Consider the following 25,218-nt stretch of genomic DNA (forward strand, 5'->3'; position numbering starts at 1 on the left):
TTTGGAAAGGATGAATTTAAGTTCAAAAGAGCTAAAACAAATGGAAGAAGTAGCTGCTGAAGACTAAAGAGAAGACTAGAGTGACAATGACAGTAGTGAGCTATGAAGAGACACTGCAGTGGCTTTGATGCCCTTTCATACCTCCCATACCTCTTGGGAGGTGCATCCACGACCTAAGAAGGATCATTAAGTACCATTCTTGAGTATTGTAGTGAATAGATAATGTACTTTTGAGAGAGAGAGAGAGAGAGAGAGAGAGAGAGAGAGAGATAGTCAATTCTATCAAAACAATGTGTTTGTCTATGAGAGATTGAGAGAGAAAACTATGAAGACGTTGAAGATGAATACTATGTGATTGATTTCCATTCAAAAATGGTCTATTATTTTATGTTCCTTGTTGTATTGATGGATTCTATGAAGGTGTTGAAGATTATGGTTAATTCTATCAAATCCATGGGAGATATCTACTATGATGCTACGTGAATATTTGTTGTTTTCCTTGTTTTGGTCCTCAAAATAATGAAATAAAAGCTTGTTGATGTTACAAGATAGATTTTCTTGTATTAGAATCCCCTTTTCCTTGGTATCTCTCTTGGGGCTCCAAAAAAGCTTGTGCAAAATAATACAGAACATCCATCTGAGCAATAGTCACATCCTCATTTGGATTAATCATCAAATTCGGAATACTCTTCCTATAGTGTTAAGGTGAGACTACTAATACATAAAAAAAAGATACCAACAAAAATGAGATGCCAAGCATACTGAAGTATCCTTAAAAGAAGCATGTGCTTTAGAAAATTGTAGATAAGAAGTGGAACATTGCGCTGAAGTGTACCAGGAACTAGGAATGATAGGCCAATTAAACACTAGTCTTGTCAAAGAATTATTCAATGTCCACTATCATCGATGGAGGATATTACGATTATATACCCAAGAGTATCCATAACAGATTGGGGAGGAAGATTAATGTAATTGAGCGGAGATGCTAAAAGGATAATAGGAGAACAATGAAGAGGGGGATAAGATAAATCATAGAACGAAGATATCTAAAGGTATAATGAGGGTGAGAAAGAAGGGAAAGAAAGTAGGAAATTCTAAAGGGATTGTTCTAGAAAAACAGAAGGAAAAAGTTGAATTACAGAAGTAGTTTCGATAGTAGTAGGCGAGGATATAGGATTGGCAATAAATGGGCAGGTAGTAAAAACTAGAATGTGAGGGGAAACAACAAGGATAAAAGATAAAAGAGGAATACTATATGGATTAGATTGGAGAATAGCAATATACAATGGTAATCGATATAATATTAAGGGATATTATAGGATATCATCAGGATCATAAGGATAGATGGAACAACAGAAATCAAAAGATGAGAAGAAACCTTCATTGAATAAAGGGGGTTAGCAATATGTTTTATTAGTTGGGATCTCAAGGGCTGAATATCTGACTTGTGAAATATACTCCATTGACAGCAAGGCTCTAGAACATGATCCTCCAAAGGAGGATGCCAAGCATAGCTTTACACCACAATGTCTATTGATAATAAGTCTTCAAGCCATCAACCAAATTCATTTCAATTGAATGGACATACATGACTGCTGAACAACAGAAATCAAAAGATGAGAAGAAACCTTCATTGAATAAAGGGGGTTAGCAATATGTTTTATTAGTTGGGATCTCAAGGGCTGAATATCTAACTTGTGAAATATACTCCATTGACAGCAAGGCTCTAGAACATGATCCTCCAAAGGAGGATGCCAAGCATAGCTTTACACCACAATGTCCATTGATAATAAGTCTTCAAGCCATCAACCAAATTCATTTCAATTGAATGGACATACATGACTGCTTGCAAAATCGCATCTCCTAGATGAAGGTTCATATCCTCCTCATCATGGATGTGCAAATCTCCTTGGAGATACATAAAAGATAAGAGTTGAGCTTCATGAGAGATCATGTCATCAACAAATCTGTCAAATATTGCTTGGAATAAATCTGTTGACCACATATTATGCCACCCATCCTTTGGAGGCTCTAAATCCACATTATTCAAGGAGATATACAACGCAAAGCGTTGCTGCTAATACTGAATCCAAAAGGATGATGGAGGTGATACCAATTCAACATAGTGGACAAAATCCTCCTAGACACAATTCATGTGATGCTGAAGGTGTCCTACCTTTGTAGAAAATCCATCACACAGTTTAGTCTTTTGTTGCAAATGATCTAGTTCTTCCTTAGAGAATAAAGAAGACATCATGGGAGCTCGAGGAGGAATAGAAAGAGTGGCAACTTGCTGATTAAGTTCATCACATTAGGGCCAAAAATGCTTTAAAAAAGGCACTTGTAAGAAAATGATTAAGTTGCTAATTAGTTGAGATTTTGGAAGAATGAAAATGCCAAATTTGGTTGCTTAGATGTGATTAATGAGATAATATTGAATTCATTAAAGAGCTCAGCCACTAATTGTCCCTCATCTTTAATTTATGTTAGGGTCACCTTTTTTACCGTTTTTTGTCTTGGAACTTGGGAGAATTTATATTTTCGAGAAATGTCCACCTATATCATGGCTTGTCTACTCTCGCATCTTCTTTTCACATGCTCTTTCTCCATGCTCTTTCGCCATTCTCTTCGGAAAGAAACATATAGATTTGTGGGTGGATGGAAATATTTATCCCAAGGATCCTTCAAAGGTAAACCTCCTAATTTTTTAACATTCATGACTACGTGAGATATGTTGGGGAAGGTTATAATGAGATACTTGGCTATTGTAAAAGGTTATACCCGACATCTTACACATACATGCCTCAGATGAATAAAATGGAAAAATCATTATTTATTGTACAGACAAGCATTTTTTAGGTTACAAATAAGATTAACGTTTTGAAAAATGTTAATAAGTCATTACAAGACAAGCTAGCATACTTAAAGAAAACTCCAATAGGATTCAGAGAGAGAAAGACACCATTTAAAAATATAACCAGCTTATGTGACAGAGTAAAGAAAAGAAGATTGAATCTTGCAAAGAAATATGTCTCTAACATGTCATGTATTAATATTTGAGAGAGTGAGGAGAGAATCAGTTTTTTAAAAGAGACCATGAATAAGAATGATATTTTGAGGATTCTTAGGTCACCTCAGAATATGGATTTGAGAGGCCCAACTCTCAAAGAATTGGTTAAGGACTTAAAGGACATAGTAAAACCAAACGAAATTGTAAAGACATGTGATACTATGGAAATGAGTCGAAAAGGTTATCGGGCTATCTCAAGATTATGGTTTTAATCTAAAATATAATATAATAACTACATTTGGGTTACCTCAAGCCCTAAGAATATCGGTTGCAAGGACTTACCATGAATCATAAGATTCCACAAGTTTTCGGGGAATACATCCATATTGAAGCATCTATGCCATAAAGACAAAAAGAAAATCTAGTTTTGAATACAATGTATTTAATAATATATGGATTGATCTAAGAAGAGTGCAGATCGCAATGGTTCACATGTATAGACTCACGTTAGAGGAATATCACAGTGGTTTGAAGTTTTCCTTGGAGTTATATGAAGTACATATTCAAAAAGGACAAAAGATGGAAAGAGTCAGCATTTACATCATGAATAAGGTATTAGAATACAACAATGGTGGGGGTCAAGCACCAGTGCATAAGTTCCAGTCTGAGATGGAGATTTGGTGGGCTGGTGCAACTCAGGTACCAATTGAGAATCATCAAACACTAAAATGGTTGTTTACTCATACATGTATTCCAAACATTATTAAGTCTCAAAGTGAAGGAGAAATGTTGGTTGTTGATGGGGTTGGTAATTTTAATGTGGAATGACACATGAGCACTGACTTGAAAACTATCAAATGTATGCTTGGATGTAATGGGAAAAATGTAAAATATCCTTGTATTTATTGCATGGAAAGTGTTGGGTTTAAATATTGGAGCAACTTGCGCCCTGTAACAAGAGCCCCAACTAGAGACTCTATAGATCTAAGTTTAAAAAAACAAGCAAGATATATGGGATTCAATTCTTTCAATTCCTCTTACAAATGTTCATATATGTACTTTGCATGCAGAGATTAAAATTATTGATAAACTTCTCAGGTTGCATCTCAACTATGCATACTCAATTAAGCATTTGTCTTTATCGGATAAGTGTATTGACAAATATGAGGCATTACTCTCCAAAATGGGTTTTCATGGAGGTTAAGTTCACTTGAGAAAAGATCCAACGCTTTCAAGAAAAACAAGAGATGTCTTGGCTGATGTCTCAATGGGAGGCTCAAAAGCTAGATGTTTTTTAGAAAACCATACAGGAAAATAGGTGAGCATCACTTGGGAGCATTGGAGAGAGCTGTCTGGAATAACGACAAATGTTGCAAGTACAACATGAATTGCATTTCTAATAATGGAGGTTTGGAGACACCCCGATGTCTTCGTAAAGCTCCTCAAGCAGCAAACAAAAACCTACACTTATCCATAAGAGTTCAAATGTTCGATTACAAATCTTGTTCAAGCAATAAAGGAGGCATGGGGAGAAAAAGACATCACATTTTATTTGGTAAGAGAGAATATTTAATCTAAGCTTTCTGCGATAAAATTTCCATTGGCATAAAATGATCGTTAGTCTTATGAATTTGCAGCATATCCTTCATATCTATGGGCCTTACTTTGTGGAGGAGCAAGGGGGCCTAGCAACTTATAGCGGCCAAGGCATGGAAAAATCCCTCTATCAAGCATATACATGTTTTTTTCAAAGCACAAGACATGGAGGAGCAGTTACAAAAAGCAATGCTCTTGAGGAGCTATTCAATTCATTTTTTTGACGACAGCTTCAAAGAATGAATACTTTAACTTGAGATATCATAGTATTTTTCAAGAAAGAAAAGTACAAAGCTAGCTCTTAGGAGCCTTTACATCATCCTCCCCCTCTGGGATATTTTCTCTATAACACATAAACTTTCTTCTCTTGTAGCCAACTATTGATTTTATATCAGTTCGGTTTACTGCCAAATTGCTGTCAAAGCATAAGATGAGAGGGCCAGAAAGTATCCTACTCTAGAAGCATAGAAACCATGACCACAACCAAAAATCCTAATTGTCGCAGTCTTCTCCAAAAGCGTCACCTTGTGTGCATTGTACTGTAACCCAGAGAAATTAAGTAGCCTTGTAAGTGCCTTGATACATAGTATAGGCCATGTTGCTTCCTCTGAGAAGATGTTATGAAATACTAAGAAAACATGCGGATCAATCCTTGCTAAGTAATGGCCAAGTGCAACATTTTTTAGTAACCACACTTGCTATTGAACAAGGGGAGGAAGCTGTGGGAATTTCAAGGAAGAAGGCAGCACAACCTATAGCCTTGTTGACCTTGATGACAATCTTCTTATTTTCTTATTAGGGGTTACCTGCTCTTGGGAGCCCACAATATCCTTAGGTTTAGACATGAGTGAAAGCACGATACGACACGAAAGTGTGCACCTGACCTCACGAACAATGCCTCCTCGCTTCATATTTGTGGATCTATGATATGACACGAAAGTGCGCAAGCGACCTCAAGAACAATACCTCCTCGCTTTGTATCAAGGGGTGCACGAAATGGCGCAAATTGACATATGAAAAATTGAAAGTGGACCTCAACTCTAGCTAGGCTTGATAATTTTCCAAAAAAATCATAAATGTCTGATTACTTGTTTATATAGATCGACAACTATTTGCCACATGGAAAGTCATGTAGATAGCCACGTGGATGGCCCGCACCAACCCTAGCTAATAAAACAGTGCCACATGTCACCTATCCTACAGGTATAAAAGATCGATGCTAGCTTACGTGGTACACTTCTCAATCCACGAGGGCGAATACATAGCAGCGTTGAGTTCAATGATTGTCACATCGCCCTGTATCGGCCATCTATAAATACAACGCGAGTAGGTGATTTTTGAACCTGCCCTTCACTACATTCGCACCGTATCAATCATCCACAAAAATAGGTTAAATTTGTACATGTGCTTCACTTCTTTCGCGTCGCAAATACGGCAGGAGTAGGTTAAAACTACGCTTCACTCCTTTCACGTCATCTGCAAATACGGCACGAGTAGCTTGATTTCAAACCCGTGCTTCACTTCATTCATGCCATATCGCTCATCTGCAAATATGGTGTGAGTAGCTTGATTTCAAACCTGCGCTTCACTCCTTTTGCACCGTATCGGTCATTTGCAAATACGGCACGAGTAGCTTGATTTCAAACCCGAGATTCACTCCTATCCTTCTTATTGGTCATCTGCAAATATGGCGTGAGTACCTTGATTTCGAACTCGCGCTTCACTTCTATCGTGCCATATTGGTCATTTGCAAATATAGCGCAAGTAGCTTGATTTTGAACCTGTGCTTCACTCCTTTTACGTTGTATTTGTTGTTTCTATTTGGGGTTTAAGGTTTCTTATTTATGGTTTTAAATTGTTCTAACTTGTCTCATTTTCTAGTAGGTTATGGTGGCTAGGACAAAGAAGACTGCAAGGAAGGTGTATATAGACAGCAAAGATAGTGAGAAAGAGACAAGGCTATCAACTCCTCAATCTTTCCCTCCTGGGATTCCTCCTACCCCTGGTTTCCCTCAGTCTCATTCCATGGAATCTAAACAATCTAGTGCAGAGACAATGTCTTCTCCTGCCCATAGTAAGCTTCATCATGTGTAGTCCTCCCCTACAACTGCTAAGTTTCCAACCTCCCTTAGAGCCCAAACAAAGCAACCTAGACCCTCTTATGCCCATGGAGAAGAAGACCCTTCCAAGTTCAAGAGAAAGAGAAATTCTACATTTTATTATGTTTAGAAATGGTTTATGATATAAGAAAGGCACAAAGAGCTACACAAGATGTGATTCTAAAGACAACATTTATCAAAGTTGTCAAAGATATTTCTTATAGATTGTAAAGGGTGTCCATTGAAGTTGACATGCGAAAAAATGGTAGCTTGCAGCCATTCTTTTCCTTCAAGAGGCTATTGAAGACTTTGTTATTGATTTTATGAACGATGCTTACATTGCTATTGCCCACACTCATACAGTGACTTTAATTAACAAGGACTTTAGTATGGTCAACAGAATTAGGTATAGGTTTGACAAGGTATTGAGGCCCTTGCCCATTACTGATAAAAAAGTATTTGAGATCTTTCATGTTCCTCCAAAATTGTCTAGGTGAGCAAAATGGCCAATGATTGAGGAGGTGACACATTTATACCCTACAAAGACTGCCCCCCAAAAACCATATAGCTTTCTCTTACAAGAAGTGCCCTTGCAAAATGATGCACATTCTTGTGGATGGAGAGTGATTTCAAATGTTTGTAGGATAATAGATTCAAAGATTCTCAAGATAGATGGGGTTAATATAAGTATCTTTCACTTTCTTTTTTGAGCAATATGTCTTTCAGTTTTCACAACAATTGTTACATTATCATCAAATTTTATAATCATTCCATTTCTTTGTTTTAACTCCATACAAGTATGAACTATCACTGCCCTAACAACTTCTGACTTTTTAATATATATGTTGGGTGCAATTTCCACCTTATTATAATTTTCCTTGCAGCTCCAAGATTACCCTAATTCATACACATGGTGGATAAGAGAGAGATGTATTGAGTTAATTTTGGACAAGGCAATTATGCCAGTCAATCCTAACTCTCCTCCACTTAAATCCTTAACTAAGAGTAAGAGTAATGCAAAATGCAAGTCATCTGGAAAGACAAGTAAGGTAAGCTCCAAAAATATAGAAAGGCCAACACTTTCTCATCCATCTCCTCATCAACCCCCTAAAGAGAAGAGGGCCCCTGTCCATGTCAAATTCATCAAGCAACCAAATAAAAAAGCCACTGTAAGTAGATTAGATATCTTTTCAAAAAGTGATGAAGAAACAAAGCTGAAAGAAGACAAATAGATGCAAATGAAGCAAGATCCTTGTATATCTACACTTCAATTTTGTAACTCTTCATTCAATGAAAAGATTTTTGTCAAATGTAAATGTCATCAATGTTTTCATATTTATGGCTCGAAGCTTATAATTGTGGAAGGTGCTCATACAAGAGAAAGAGTGTTCAGCTCTTTTCCCAACTATTTTACCATTTACTTTGAACTTATATTCTGAGGATGTGCAGTCTATCTCGAAGGTATCCCTTACATCTTTAAGATTCTAATTGGTAGTGATATTTACCTCCTTCTCTATAACTTGCATCTTAAGTTTGAAGGGCGTGCAATCTATATCATAATCTAAGGGAATCCAAATGCCTAGTTTAAGTTTGTATCTCCTATAATCAAAGCCCAAAGCAAGAGTTTGTCGTGCTATATTATAATACAAAGACAAGGATTGGGGGCATACAATACACCTCATGGTGTCGCCCTTATGGTCAACCTCTCTAGATTTCCAAATCTTTCCTATAATGCTATCTAGTTCTTCTTCTGCAAAATTTCTACTTAGCCAAGATACTTTTGTTCTTTGTAAGTTTGCTATTTTGAAGCAGCCCACAAAGATATGTAAGGGGATAAACCATGACAGATGTATTCTTCTTGAGATCCTTCCAACTGTCATGGACTTTTGAATATCTTGCCATATTTTGAATTTAAAACTATGCATGGTTTCCTTATCTGGAACCTTCCAAATTAGATATGAGAGACTTGGCAATGGCAAATCCTCAATATGTCTATATGTACCTCTTTAGATGGAACCATAGATTGTGCATAATATATAAAAATTCTTCTCTCACTAAAAGAATCGATGGTCTCATTAGCATATATAATGTTTGCAAGCACCTTATGAATCGCATTGAAAGTTCCATTCAAACTCTCCACAGCTTATCATTCAGTACTTGTTGATGGAAATATATCTATAGCCAAGAACTCGATATTAACACTTGCTTAAATGAAAAAAAATATCACATATGTTATCAACTTAAGACTTACAATATGTTTGTTGGCAAACACATTCGTTAGGAGACAAGTGCATATCCTTGGCCATGTAAACATGTTGCACTTTGACTAACCACCCTTCATGCATAATTTTGAAAGCAATGATATGCCCTGTCCAGCAATGTTTTATATCCTCTTTTTTCTTCTTTTGACGTTGTAAGAGCCTTTGCAAGAGGGCAACATGGTCACCCAATCATTTATGCAAAAGATTTTGGGCTCCCAATTTCCGTCTACTCCTTGGCTATAGACAGTGCAGGAGTTTATTAAATGAGACGTGCACATTTTGGATGACATACTTAGATTGAATTCTCACACAAAAGCGCTCACTGAGAAAGGCAAATGAGCAAAGAAAGAAGCTCACTGAGAAAGACGAATGAACAAAGAACTACTGAAAAGACTAATGAGAATATAATGGGAGTCCCAAAAGCTCTTGACTTTCAAAAAAATCATTATTAACTTCACAACATCTTTATCATATCTATTTTTGTCGTATTTTATAAGTAAATAAGGACTTCGGGCCTACTAAAACATGCTAGAGTTTGGAGATTTTGAATAAAAGAGAGGAGAGAATCACGAAGTGGACTCTACTATCTCCAAAAAGGAGAAGACAAGAATACCATATTCTTGCATACGTGGCAAAATCTCTTTGGCCCTTTTCTTAATCCTGTGATTAACGAATGTGCATTTTTTGAAGCGTGTTTGGCCCTAATGATAAACTTCTTTTGCAACTTTACAATCTCTTGAGAATGCTGCAACTAGCCCTCACAAATACCAAGCTTGCGAGTGGATTCAATCATTTCCTCAAGGGCGGCATCCTTCTCATTCATTAAGGACAAATTTACTTCCTCTAAAGTAGCAACCTTAGCTTCTAACCCCTTAGTCATGGCTTGTTGTGAATCCATCAAAGTTTTAGCTACAGTCATTTGGGTATGAATATTACTCAAAGCAGTATTTTTCGAAGCTAAATTTGCAAGAGCTTTACTAAGCTGACTAGTCAAAGAATCCACCCTATCTTGTAATGAAGTATACACTCTCATATAAATGGTTTGAAGACATGAAGTCATGGAAGTCTCCAAAGCATTTTGAACACCCGAAACTAGCTGTGATAGCATTGATCTAGACAATATTGTTGGCAAGGAAGAAGGAATCTATGGATCCAAGTGTCTTTCCCTTTGTGCAGTAAAAAGAGTGGTACAAGATAAGAACGAAGGAAGGGAGCTACCAAACACCTCAGGGATCAAAATCTATACCAAGGGGTTTGGAACATGTTGGTAGGGGGTTCATTTGCTAGATCTAAATTGACTTCCATAGGAGCAAAAGAAATAGGTGGAGAAGCCTAATGTGGAAGGGGAACACGATCAGGCATTGGAATGCCACCTAGGGGAGGTGCCAACAACTGAATGATTTTCTGTAGAAAAAATCCATAGGACACATTACTAAGTTGACCTTTTGTGACTCACTGAAAATGTTAATACATCTTGGCCAACAAAAAGGTTGTCCAATTAAGCTTAGCCCCTTTCATGATCTTGATAGAGGTCGTGAAGAATTCTCTTGACAAACACTTTGAAGAAGGCTTACCTACTGTCCTAGAGGAATTGCATAATTGCTTCCATAAAGGAGGGGTAATATGTGCCACTGATACTCCTAAACTAGTGATAACGTTATGTGCTACCGAAGGAGTAGAGGTTTCCTTTTGCACAAGGCAAGGATCTCTATAGTGGATAATAAGTGATTACCACTAGGCACAGGGAAAACTACAAAAGGCAGGAACAAGGTCTCATTGACGGTAATAGGGAATACACAAAATCAATGGCCATAAACCAAGCCTTATTGCTTCTTGTAAGTCTCCAAGAAAGAATAGCAAAGCTTTGCATCCACTGGAGGGAATTTCAAGTCCACAAAAAGATAAAGGCCAGTCTTTCAAATACATTCAGTATCCAAGAGAAGAGAACAGTCACGAACCAGTAATAGTACATGCTGGATAACAAGTGGGGGAGTGGAAGAAGATGACATTTAGACCACACTAGAGTATCTACACACACACAAACCAGGAAAAGAGCAAGGATTTTTGCAAAATTCACACATAACACCACTGAGATAAATAATAGGGGAAACAAAAATAGCAACAACAACACATTGACTAGACTACACCAAACCTCCCTAAGCATTTCATATCCTATGAAAAATTCAACATGACCTATGTACATATGTGATAGAAAGCTTCATGCGATGCATACATTCAAGCATCCATAAACCTCGTAATCAACCACTCAAAAGGAAATAAAATTTCACACATTTCGTATTCTAGACATAATACAAAAATCAAGACTAAACAATCATAGACTCCGACCATCACAATAAATATAGACAAACAATATCTTTATCTTTGACTAAGAAAAATCCCAATCCCCGCAATCATATGGTGTATACCCATGGTGCAATGAAGTGGGTGAGTGAAAACTACATGACTCATTTTATTAGATGATCAATTAAGCACTATTCATTATTAAATTAACCTATTAATGCATGGTAAGTTGTTTGCATAGCACAACTCCAACTTATATTGACTTGACTAGACTGGGGGTCTCTATAAATGCAATTCATTGTTTAAAAAGTCACATGATCTATAGTACAAAGTGCGTGCATGCGTGACTTTGGGGGATTCCTTATTAATTAAAAATTAATTGTGTGTATAGCACACGATGTATGTGTGTACACATGTGAATGGATTTTAAGTTACCAAATTAAGTGGGTTATTGTGCAATGTGCTCGTGCAATGGCGGGGTTCCTTTTATAAATTAACACCTAGTTCATTTTAATTAAAAATTCAAGATGTGCATTTTGTTAATTTTGTGGGTGCAACAGTCAGTCGGTTTTTAATCACAATTACTTGTGTGTGACAGTGCATGTGAAAGGGAGAAGAGAAAAACCTGGCGGCGTGTGGACACCCACAAGGTCTGTCGTGCAAAATCCCACTTGTAAGCAATCCAAAAAATAGAAAAATCCTTGTACGCAACTAACAAGGTGACCAAGGGGCAGTCGGCCTTATGGAAGTTACGAAAAATTAAATCTTATTATATAAAAAATTGAGACACAAATGGATTTGGCACTTAAATAATTATGTGTTGAGGTTTTTTTTTTTCAAGGATTTTCATAAATGTATCGTTATGTGTGATAAGTTGGGTTTAGTTTTATCTTTGTTTCTTTTGTTAAAAATAAGTATGTAAAAGAATCTAGTTGTTTTGTGTTGTCTTTTCGTTTTTATGTTTATAAATGTAGGGTTTTTGCTTTTCGTTTTTTTTACTATTGGTTTTGATATGGATGTGTGATTAATATTTTTCTCCTTTGTTCATTCAAAAAGGTAGGTTGAAAGCTAAGCACAAAAGTCCAATAGATTTTTTAGAATTTTACAGAACTACTCTAGCCATTTTTCGAAGTTGAAAAAGAATTTTTCGAGAATTTACACGTCTAATAAGGTTTTATTATTCAATTAATTGATTTCCAATTGACTATGATTATTTCAGCATATGTAAATAATCCAAAAATGTAAAGGAAAGTTAGTACGATTTTTAAGAAATTTTGAGCAGGTTTTCTTGCTTTTTAAACAAAATTTCAAGCATTTTTTGGTAAGTTTTCATGAAATGTAAGGTTTTTAAAAGTAGCATTTTCAATTGAGAAAAAATTTGAAAATTTTCAAGAAATGTAAAGGTATATCAATACTTTTTGCAATATTCTTTCATATTTATTAGAATTTTGTATGATTTTTAATGGGTTTTTGTAATTTTGAATGTGTTTTTTAGTATTTTTCAATTTTGAAACAGAAAAATGTACCCAAAATTGGGTTGCATGTCAGTTGCCTGTGAACAATAGCTAGCTAACCACCCCATAGAAAAAATCACACGTGCATCCTCATACATGAACGGCCGCAATGACGAACATGCGCAACAAGGTGCAAAATCCCACACACGAACAAGACCTTTTGAGGGCAATACATGTGAATGACACATGAAAAACGGGTGGTCACACACAAAAGATAGAAATATATGCAAGAGAACAAAAATCAAGAGGGGAAAGGTTAGGGGAAAGTGGGTGTGGAATGTGATTAGTATTAGGATTAGTACGATTATATTGAAAAAACATTGGTTTGTTTTTTGTTGTTTTGTTTGGTTAAATTAAGTTGGGTTTTGGGTAAGTTGAAATAGATGTTTTTAAAAAAAGGTGGGGGCGGGTGACGGGTTGGCTAGCTTTTTTTGTAAAGAATGTGTGTGTGTGTGTGTGTGTGTGTGTGTGTGTGTGTGTGTGTGTGTGTGTTTTGGTTTTTTACATTTTAGCTTAAAGATAATGAAAAAGGGGGGGGGGGGGGGGGGGGTTTATTGTGGATGGGCAGACGAGAAGAAGGGGGGGTAGTGTGGGGGAGGGATACGGGAGGGAGACCACAGTAGGGGGAAAAATGATGGGCGGGGGTCAAGTGGTGGGCAGGGGGGTCGGTTACTAGGGTAGGTAAGAGAGGAAAGGGTGGAGGAGGGGCTCGTGGTGGTCGGAGAAGGAAGGAGGTAGGTGGTGGGGCCGCAGGCAAGATGGAGCGGCCCAGGTGACAAGGAGTAGGCAGGAGTAAAGGAGGCAACGACTTCGTAGATGGCAAGGCGAGTGGCTACGGTGCACCAGCAACAGCGGCAGCAATTGCTGCGGTTGGCGACGATTGCAGCATCCTCAACAACGGCAATAGAAACATGCCAAACGTGAAAACATAAATGACAAAAATAATAATAACAATTAAACTGAGTACCAAATGGACAAATAGAACTGCACGTAAGAGGATTCACCACTGGGTATAGGGAATCACACGTAGTGTGGAAACAAGGCAGGGCTTTGAGTCACTACTACTCCAAGAGGAAGGGGTGGAGGAGGGGCCGTGGTGGTCGGAGGAGGAAGGAGGTAGGTGGTGGGGCTGTAGGCGGGATGGAGCGGCCTAGGTTATGAGGAGTAGGCAGGAGTGAAGGAGGTAGCGGCTTCGTTGATGGCAGGGCGGGCGGCTACAATGCACCAGCATCGGCGGCAACGACTGCCGCGGTTGGCGACGACGGCAGCATCCTCAACAATGGCAGTGGAGGAGCGGAAACGACGATCACAAGAGGGGTGGGGTGTCAACTACAAGAGTGGTGGTAGCGACCTGTCATGCGATGGCAGCAACCATGACTACAATGGCAACGACCACATCTGCGACGATGGGAGGAGAGTAGGAGGAGAAGATATGGAGGAGGGTGGAAGATGAAGAGGGGAGGAGGAAGAGAAGGAGGTGGAGGGGAAGGGACGGTTGGGGGGAGGGTGGGAAGGATGGAACCGGGGGAAGGGGGTGGGAGAGGGGGATGGACACATGGGGGGGGATCATCAAGGGGTGGTGGTGTTGTGTATTTATTTGTTTTTTTTTTTCAAGTGTCTTTTGTTTTTAAATTAAAGGGTGGGGTACCGTTGTTGGTTTTCTTTTCATGTTGTAAAAAAAATGAAAAAGCCTCCCCTGTCTTCCTAACAAATGTAAGTGAGGGGTAAAAAATTTGGTACGGATGCAACCACATGCAAAAAATTGCCAAATGCAGGCATTCACATAGAAACACGCCAAACGTGAAAACATAAATGACAAAAAATTTAATAACATTTAAACCGAGTACCAAATCGACAAATAGAAAAAAGGAAAATGAGGTTGGAGGATGAGAGGAAGAGGGCGGAAAAATGAAATGGAAGGTTTGGTGACAATTAAAGGTGTTCACATGGGAAAAAGGCAAAAATTGGGCCGAAAAATACACGCAAAAATTAATATTGGAAAATCCATCGATCAAAATGAAGGATGGTTAAAAGGAAAAATATGATGTGGCGGACTGTCCTGTCACATTAGAACGTGGTTCCGACACGGGTAAGACCCGTTTGCATGGAAAAAATGGTAAAAACACATCCGAAAAATAAGAAGAAAAATTAATATGAAAAAATTTGACAGTCAAAATAAGGAAGAATGAAAATGAAAATTATCCATAGGGAAGGGACAAACATGATGGCTAAGGTAGAACATGGGTTCGAGGGTGGTAGGGTGTGTTCGCATGGGAAAAAGGGAAAAAATACAAATAAAAACGGAGTTGGATATTAATATGAGAAAATTAATACATCGAAACAAAGTGCAACAAAAAGAAAAAATGTCAAGGAAAACTTGTGGAACAATGTTGTCAAGTCAAAACACATTTTTGATAGTAGTAAGGGGGGTTCACATGGGAAAAAATAGAAAAAAAGAACATAAAAATACACAAAAAGTAATAAAATAAAATTGAATGCCCGGGACAAGAGGAAAGAAAAATGAAAATTATGCATGGAAGAAAGCCCAACATGACTATCAAATCAAAATTAAATTCTGAGGTGATTAGGGGAGGTTCACATGAAAAAAAAGCTAAAAACACACGTGAGAATACCCAAAAATATGGAAAAATTAATAATGGACAAACCGTACATCAGAATATGGGCAATAAAAATGAAAACTGTCAAGGGGAAGGTGAGGTCAAGGGTGTTACATCGTATTGCTGTTCCAAAGTGAAAAAGGCATGTTCGCATGGAAATATGTTAAATTGGTAGAAAAATCGTTAAAAATTAATAACTCATGATCCGTGGTATGAAATTGAGGGTTGAGAAAAGGAAAAGTGTCCAAGTCAAAGGGACAAACAAACCCTTTGTAAGGTCAGATTGAAATTTGTGTGAACGGAAGGTGCAGGCCCATGGAAACAAGGCAAAACCAAGGATAAAGCCATACAGACAAGGAACGACCCCAAGACAGGGTGAAAAGAGAATATGTGTATGGCAAAGGGACCTGTTAGGGCAAGATCAAGAGTAAGTATGCTTAAATCGGCTGATAGGGATGTGTCCATCAGGGTAGGCAAAGCGAATGTGCAGGGATGCATTCCCACAGTTAAAACATTGATAAATCAAATTGACAACGCAATAGGGGCCTAACACTGGATCAACTTTATCTCATGCTCAACTGCTTGCAGAGCATTTATCGCAACAGTTTCTGTTTGAGCAAAAGCCTGCATTACCTGTTGTTGTTGTACCTGCATAAGCATGTTCATATTGTGCAAGAACTACTACAAAACATCACAAGAAATTGTGCTCGAAGGTTCTTCCAACTTGTCTTTCCTTCTGACGACCTTTCACGTTGAGTTCACCAATGTCGAAGGGGTTTTCATTGAAAGGTTTATCCACCGAGGATCAGAGTTAGAGGGAAGTAGAGATAGGAGATGGAAGAGAAGAGAAAGAATAGACAAGAGGTAAACACGATAAAGACTAAGCACACTGAATCAAATCAATATGTATTGATAGAACCTAAAATCCCTTATGTGGCTCTACTCAGAAGCAATCTCTAAGCATTAGATCTCCTGGAACTCCCTCGTAGACCAAAAACATGCATCAAAACAATAGCTTTATCTCTTCTACTCGAAACCCAAATGCATATTGTTTCGTCCATGCCGCGGAGTTGGTTTGCGCGCAGCTGCTGTCAGGTACCTTGCGAGCCCGATGTTGATTATTTTATTCCCATCAATTAGAAAACCCATAAATTCATTCAAAAAGTTAGTAAAATGTGTTTAAAAAATCAATAACAAATTCATTAAAATCTTTTAAAAATACTAAAAATAAAAAATTTTCAACCAATTTTTGAAAATTAAATATTAAATTTCAAAACCCAAAGAAATAATATTAAAGTTCAAAAAATATTTAAAACACAATAAGCCTTCTAAAACCCTACAAATTCATAAAAATACCATAAAAATGCCCAAAATTTATGAAACACATTATGAAAATTTGCTGAAATAATTTACCAACTTTTAAAAATTTCAAAATTTTTATTAGCTGATAATGAAAGCAACAAATTAGAAAATAATTAGAGACCTTTAATTTCATGGAAATTTACCTAAGAATGGTTTTAAAATTTTCTAAAATTCTAAGAAAAATCCAAAAATCATATTCACATTTCTTTATATTTTTGAATCATTTACATGTGCCAAAATGATTATAATTCATTGAAAACAATTGATTGAATATAAAAACTTTTATTTTCTATGTAAATTCTTTTTTAAAATTTTTCATTTTGAAAATATTTAGACAATATTGGAAAATTTTAAAAAATTGATTAGACCCCTGTGATTAACTTTCAACTTATATTTGGATGAATGAACAAAATTTAAAAAAAATAAAAATAAAATAACAACAAAAAATAAACAATATATTAATCACACAATCATCTTATAACTGATTTAAACCTCAACCCAACTCCACATACATGCACACAAATCTTTCAACTTGTAATTAAATTAAGAGAACAAAAACACATAATTACATTTATCTAAAAACAAAACAAAACAAACTAAAATCATTTTTTTAAAAGACAACAAAACCCAAAAACCTAACACATAATTACCTAAATGTCGAACCCTCTTGTGTCCCTATTTGTTTTTCTTTGCGGATGTGGTGTTTTGTAAATGCTAGGAGGTTGAGTGTTCTTTGGTTGCCTTGTTGGTTGTATACAAGGATTTTTCCTATCTTTTGGATACTTTACAAGTGGGATTTTGCCGACAAACCCTGCAAGTGTCCACACGCCACCAGGTTTTCCTCTTTTCCTCCTTCACATGCACATTAACACACAAGTAATTGTAATAAACATAACTCGACCGTTGCACCCACAAAATTAACACAATGCACTTTCCTAATTTTGTAACTAAAATGAACCCCTGTTGTTGCACGCACACTTTGGCACAATAACCCACCTAATTTTTAAAATTCATCCACAGTGCACACACACATGCGTTATTCAGACACAATTAATCTTTCTAATTAAAAATAAACCCCCCAAAGTCACACATGCATGTGCTTTGCATCAAAGATCATGTAATTTCTAAACATGAATTGCATTAGTAGAGACCCCCAGTCCAATCAAGTCAAAATGAGTGGGGATGGGTTACGCAAACGACTCACCTGCATTAACAGATTAATTTAATAATAATCCAAGCTTAATTGATCATCTAAAAAATGAAATCATTAGCGATCACCCGCTCACTTCACTGCACCTTAGGTATCTGCCAATGTTTATGGGGAATGGGATTTCTTAATCAGAGATGTCGATCATATTTATTTGTGTCTATTTTGATGGTCCGAATATGTGATTCTATTTTGAGTCTAGTCAAGGTTTGGACTACTGTATGTTTGCGTTTTGTTCTTTTGGAGTGCTTGATTACGGGGTTTCACAGTGCTTGACTCTTTGCATCGCATGAGTGCATAGGTCATGTTGAATTTTTTACATAGGATGTGGATTGCTTGGGGAAGTCTGGTTCGTCTTGTTTGTTCTTCTATTTCTTTTTCCTGATATTTTTCTTAGTGGTGGCTTGTTTGGTTTTTGCAAAAATTTTCCTAACTTTTTTTGTTGTGTATGTGGATATCCTATGTAATCTGAATGGCATCTTCCTCTACTCCCTCGATTGTGATCCAGCATGTACCATTACCGATGCATGACTATTCCCTTCACTTGGAGGTGGATTGTATTCGTCGTGTTGGTCTCCACTCATTTATAGTGCTTAAGTTTCCACCAGTGGACAACAAGCTCTGCTACTCTTTCCTAACATCATACAAAAAACAATCTAGTTTTGGTCTATGACCGACACTTCTGTCTATCCACTGCCAATATCAGTGAAGCATTATGTCTGCCTCTTTCAACTTCCTTTGTACCTAGTGATAATCAATTATTGACCATTGAGGAGATCCTTTCACTTCTTTAGAAGGAGACATCTACCCCTATGGTATCCAGCAAAGTTATTACTAGCTTTGGGGTTTTTGTTGCTCATATCTCCTCTCTAGTGTGGAAGCAACTATGTTAATTCCTACAAGATAGATTCATGTCAGGAAAGCCTACTTCCAAATGTCTATCCAAGGAGCTTTTTATAGCGTCTGTTCGAATCCTTGAGGGAGCCATGTTTTATTGGGCTGCATTCATGTTGGCCAAGATCGATCAACATTTGCAAAGAGTCCAAAAAGGTCAAGGTAGTAATGTTTCTTATGGTGTTTTTCTTCAAAAGATTATTACTTTTGCCACTCCTCCTAGTGGTATGCTAGTGGCTGATCCTGCTCCTCTTCCGAAGTAGCCTCCACCTTCTGTTCCATCTCCTCCTCTGTTACAGCCGAGGATAAGCCCCCTCCTAGGTTCTTTCGAACTAAACACAGACGTACCACAGGGCTACCTAGTCCCTCTTCAGCTTCAGTTTGTAGATCCTCATGTGCAAGATACTACCCCTCCTATTTCTAGTAGTTCCCTCCCTTCATTTAGGGATAGATAGCTAGATCGGTAGATTCCCTCTTCATTACAGAGGATGCTGGCTAAATCTCTGCTTTCCCAGTTGATTTCTTGTGTCCAATCTACATTAGAGACTTCCCTTACTTTCTGTCTTTAGTCTATTTGCACAGGGGTTTATAATTCATTACAATACAAATTTGATTCCCTGAATAATCAGTTGAGCCAAGCTTTGGAGGACTTGGCATCTGAAAAAGCTACCCTTAGTGACATTCATAAACAGATGATTGATGCTACTGCTTTGATGGATTCCCAGCAAGTCCAAATTAAAGAGTTAGAAACTAAAGTAGCTACTTTGGAAGTTGAGAATGTGTCTTTAACTCAAGAAAAGAGTGCAGCTCTTAAGGACATGATAGAGTCAGCTCGTAAGTTGGGTACTTGTGAGGGTGAATTGCAACATTCCAAAGACACTATTGAATCCCATAAGAAGCTTATTGAAGAGCTTAACCAGCAAATGGTTGTTCTCTCTATTCCTTCTCCAGCTCCATTAGTTTCTTCTATCTTATCTTCTAAAGAGGAGCTTGATTATTAATAGTAAAAGGCTAAGCTTTGTGATGGGTTTTTTGCTAAGGTAGAATGCCTTCAACAACGAATGAACTGTGGGCAGGATGACTTTACTCGCTATGCTGAATTGGTGTCACTTTCCCCCTCCTTTTGGATTAAGTATAATCAGCAAAGATTTGCCTGTATATTTCCTTAAGCAATGTGGATTTGGAACCTTCAGAGGATGGGTGGTCCAACATATGGATTGTTGATTTGCTGAGAGCTATCTTTGATAGATTTGTGGATGAGCTAGTTTCACATGAAACCCCTAGTTATTGTCTCTTATGTATCTCACAAGACATCTACAAATTCTTGATGAGGAGGATCTAAATGTTTATGTGGGGGATGTGATTTTTCAAGCAGTAATGATTTTTCATTTAGTAGAGCTCTTGTTAGCAAAAAGCTTGAAGACTTATCATCAATAGATGTCTTAGTGTAGAGGCCATGCTTGGTATCCACCTTTGGAGGATGATGCTTTAAAACCTCTTCGTTTATGAAGTGTCTTTCATAAGTCTGATATCCAGCCATTGCAAACTCAATTTTTGAGCTATATTGCTGATCATCCATTGTTTAATGATCCCTTTTTCCAGGCCCTTAATTTTTGTTATTCTATTTATCCATTGGATCTTACTAATCTTATTTCCTATTCTTTCATGTCCTATCACTTTCCTTTATATATTTCCCTTCTTTCTTCTAGGCCCCGATACTATTCTCCTTTTACCCTTTACTCCTTTTGGATTCCCTCATATTCTTGTTTTTACTATTATGTCCTTTTATTGATGATCCTACATTGTCTCCTACCCCTTCTAAACTTCCTCCTATAGTTCCTCCTATTCCTTCTGCTTTCTCAGCAGAATCACTTCAAATGTTTTAGATGAATTCTCCATCTTTTTCATATTCCTTATCCCTTCACTTACCTTTATTTTACGATTTATCTTATCCACCTTTGCAATGTTCCCCTCTAAAGGAATGCCATGAGGGTGCCCAAAACGGCCGAGTAGGTTCTCGGGAAGTCGGGGAGTGATCGGAGCTCGAAAGAGACGGATGTGGCTGCTAAGAGTGAGAATCAATGGTGTAGGGATTCGAATGAATACTGAGAGAGTCACGAACCAAGCTTGAATGCTCAAGAAACCATGCGCTAATACCAATCAAAAGGTGAGAATGATCGAAGCTTGCACAGGAGAGCTACAGCTGGAGAGCAAGAGCAAGAGAGAGAGAGAGAGAGAGACTCACAATGTGGGAACTCCAACAGTCACAATGTGTGACCAACCTTCCCTTTATTCATTTGTCTTACTAAAAGAATAAAGAATAAAGTAACGGTGACGGGTGCCCGCCTGCCGCCTACAATGTGCAGGTGCGGGTGTTGTTAGTGTAGTAATATACGAGCGGCTAGGTGGAGGCACCTTTACCCCCAACATGCACCACATTCAAGATACATATGCATAAGGGAAATTCCCACCAAAGTACTATGATTACAAATGTCTCTCTTTAATTCTCTACCTATGATTTCACATTACTACTTTTGCTCTAGTTCTAATACTACTAGCATGCAACAAGCCTTTTAAGCAAGGAGCTAATGTAAGAGCATGCATAGGTATATTATCCAACTCTATCTAGTTGAAATAGCTAAATACTTCTTCATCGTAACCATGTTTTGCATATGCAACAATTAGTGCAATACATAAAACTATTCCTTGACTTGGTATCCTATTAAGATGTCTTGCTTCTAAAAGTAATCCATAATTCATACATATCCAATCTTGGACTAAATGCACAACAATATTGGATGGACTTCTGTACTTTTAAAACTTGCAACTCGCTTTGGTGACAATTTCTCACCTTGTCTCTCAACACTCTACTCTAACTAACCATGCAACCTTCTCTTCAAAACAAGAAAAAAAGAATACAAGGCTCACTTCAAGGTGTAGTGAACTCACCAACTTATCTTCTTGTGTTGTAGTATCAAAGCTTGAAGGCTTAAAGATGGTTCCACAACCTATGAAACATATTTCAATACTATCGCCCATTCACACTGAAGCACATGAATGATGAGAGAAGAATATGGAGAAGAAGAAGGATAGAAAGAATATGGAGAAGAGCTTACCTCTCTAGATCCCTCACTCTCTCGCAATCTCACAACCTCATATCCAACTTCAAACTTGCCCTCATACCCATAAATCAGAAGAGGAAGAAGAAAAGCAAGAAGAAGATATAGAGCTTCACTTTCACTCAGTCCCTTACTCAACACACCTCTCATTCTCTCTCCACCTCACTCTCAATCATGAAACCAATATGATAGAATAGAATAAGAGAATAGAAAGATTTAAATTATACTGAGACAAAGCTTCTGCACCATGGATGCATCAAAGGTGTGAATACAAATGAGACCTCCCACCCTTATATAGATACAAATTAAGGTTTATTGAGATTTTAGTTCAAGATTATCGACACTGACTCTACATTGACAGCCATAGTCTTAGCTATCATCATTTGTCATGTGTGTGGAATAAATGAGTCGAAGACTCAACCATAGTTAGTGGCATAGTCAGTTAGTAGACTAGAGTAAGTGTATGTGACTAGACTTTAGTCTATGAGTTGTATACATATAAAAAAATTAGCTTTTACATATATACTTTCTCGCATTGTTGAGGTAGTACTAATGTGTCATTCTTGTTTTGGTGAAATTTTGTAGAGTCAATGATTACAAAACCACTTGGATGATTTTTGATTGTGCAATGCTCACCATTTGTTACCACTTCTTTAAACCACTTCACATCCAGTACATATATAAAGAATCGTCTGAAGTTAAGCTTCAGAATATCTTGGATCAAGCCACAATAACCTTCCATGGTACCATTGGCATCCTCGAAGTGAGCAAGGACACCACAATCTTGGGTATTTCTCTTTTCATCTATACGTTGAGTTTGTTTTAGGTTTTCACAATTGTGAATTAGGATTTATAGCATCTTTTGGGCATCCTACCCACTTTGTGGGATCTAGACTAGTCATTCCTTGAAGCATGCTCTATCCTTAGCCTAATTAGACCATGTCTACACTAATAAAATGACAAATATATATATGCACAACCCATGCAATAGTTGCAAGTGCAACAAATACAACTGCAAGTGATGATACAATATGCATAGGAGTGAGTCCAACTCTCATAAAATAATATCCATAATAATCATGTGTCTCTGAAGTACAATAAATAATATAAGTGTCTAAGATTAATATGTGATCTGGTTGTCAAAATCCCCATTTCTAGCTAGCTTTGGAGTTGATTTGCTTGCAGTGATATCAATGAAGTGGAAATGAAAAATGTACGAGTGGCTCAAGGATACATATCTAATCTAGGTGAGCCAAGACTCTCTAGGTATATCCTAACTTTGATGTGCCCTAAGTAAATATAAGTGAAAATGGACAAGGACTAAGGGGTGACAGATGAAGCTAGTGGACTAAATGAGAAAGTTTTAGAACTAAAACACATTTGAAACACACACACATATTAAAGTATGGTTCCAAAGAAGTAACCTTTGTATTGAATGCATCCAACAACTTTGTATTGGATTTATGTAGGGTGTAGGTTAGCTATGGTCAAGTTTTACATGTGGTCACCTTCCGATTACATTCTCTCGAGAATTCCCACTTCTCCCTAGAGACATCTACTCTTTCGTACAAAGCTACAGTCAAAGTTTCATGCAACCACCACATAGACATAAACCACAACATCTCCTCCATGCCATCCAAATATCGAACCGGATTGATGGCGTATATTGTATCAATACGAAACTTTTAAACTTACTGTAGTATAAATGAAATTTAAAATAACTTTAGTATACATAAACTTTCAAACTTACGATAGCATAAATGAACTTCTCTCTCTCTCTCTCTCTCTCTCTCTCTCTCTCTCTCTCTCTCTCTCTCTCTCTGTGTGTCTACCCCAACATTCCCTCTCTCTACCTCTTACCACCCCCTCATTCCTCTCTCTCTCTCTCTCTAGGTTAGTGAATCTTCCAAGGTTTGGAATTTTCAAATCTTTGACTTAGGATTTCAAAATTGGCTTTTCATAACTTAAATTTAATTTTTTAAAAGTTCTAACAATATCTTGTATTTATTATCACATAAAGGACTCAAGTAGAGATAACCTTAAACTTCATTCTCTAAGATAGGTATTGTTACATTGTCCCTTCTCCCAAGAAGTGTGGATTAAAATTAATAGACCCAAAAGATACAACAATTGATATCAAAACTTTAAAAAACATTGTTCGAACCTTTAAAATTTAAAACAAAATTTATAAAATGCTCTTTTAGCCAAATTCAAATAGACAAACTATCTAAAGCTTAATATAGGAGTATTAAAGACATCTCATGTTTAGGATAGGAGTATTGATGAGTCATATCCTTTGTACCTATACTCTCTCTTTGACTCTAAATGCATCAAAATTGTACTCTTTATCTAGGTGTCCATTTCTTGCCATCTCTCTCTTAGGTTGCCAACCATTCTGTATGGTGTCGTCTAGTTATGTTGTTTTCATATCTTGCTTTCCTCACTTCCTATATTGCCCTACTTATAGATTCTGCTTGAGAGACTTTGGACTTCTTCTTTTTTTTCTCATATTGTATCTCTAATCTCCTATACCACCAATTGAATAATTGCCTCATAGAATTGGAATCATTGATACCACCTCCATGATATGTTACATTTTGAAAAGCACAATGAGCTTGCCTGTGAGATCGTTCCATGCCTTGAGTTGACCATATTGCTAAACTCCCTTGATCTGCAAAGTATGGACCATGTGCCTCAAGTACATGCTCCATAAGAAAGAGAGATTAGAAATACAAACTAATTTGCAATGATGATATATTTTTGTAATAGTGACAATACTAACCATGTAGTATATTATGCTATTTGAAGTCCATGCCTCCATTATAGAGTAGTGAAATTTAGCAACTGTCTCTTTAAATGTATTGGCATTACCATCCTTAAACCTCAAATTTTGTAAGAAAATTGCTAATCTATCTGGGTGTATCCACACTTTTGCCTTTGCAATCCTCGTTCTTTCCCATTGCAATCTGGAACAACAAGGTGCAACTTTTTCTACGCTTCATACTTCTCTGGTTGTTTCACAAGTATATTGCCTTCCTTATCTCGAGATGGAGATACAAACTTCCTAGCCTTGGGTCCACCAAAGCATGGTTTGCAAGGGATATTTCGACTCTTACCCAATTTTTTCTCGTCGTTTTTTATTTCTGCTTGGCCCCCAATGCAATCCAACTTTAGAGAGGACTTGTTCTAACTTCTTGCATGTAGAATTAGCTTCTAACATAGGCTGCGCTGCATCTT

The sequence above is a fragment of the Lygodium microphyllum genome, chromosome 5 (assembly GCF_053477565.2).
Source record: "Lygodium microphyllum isolate KBCC chromosome 5, Lygodium_microphyllum_v1.1.10, whole genome shotgun sequence".
In the NCBI taxonomy this organism is placed as follows: Eukaryota; Viridiplantae; Streptophyta; class Polypodiopsida; order Schizaeales; family Lygodiaceae; genus Lygodium; species Lygodium microphyllum.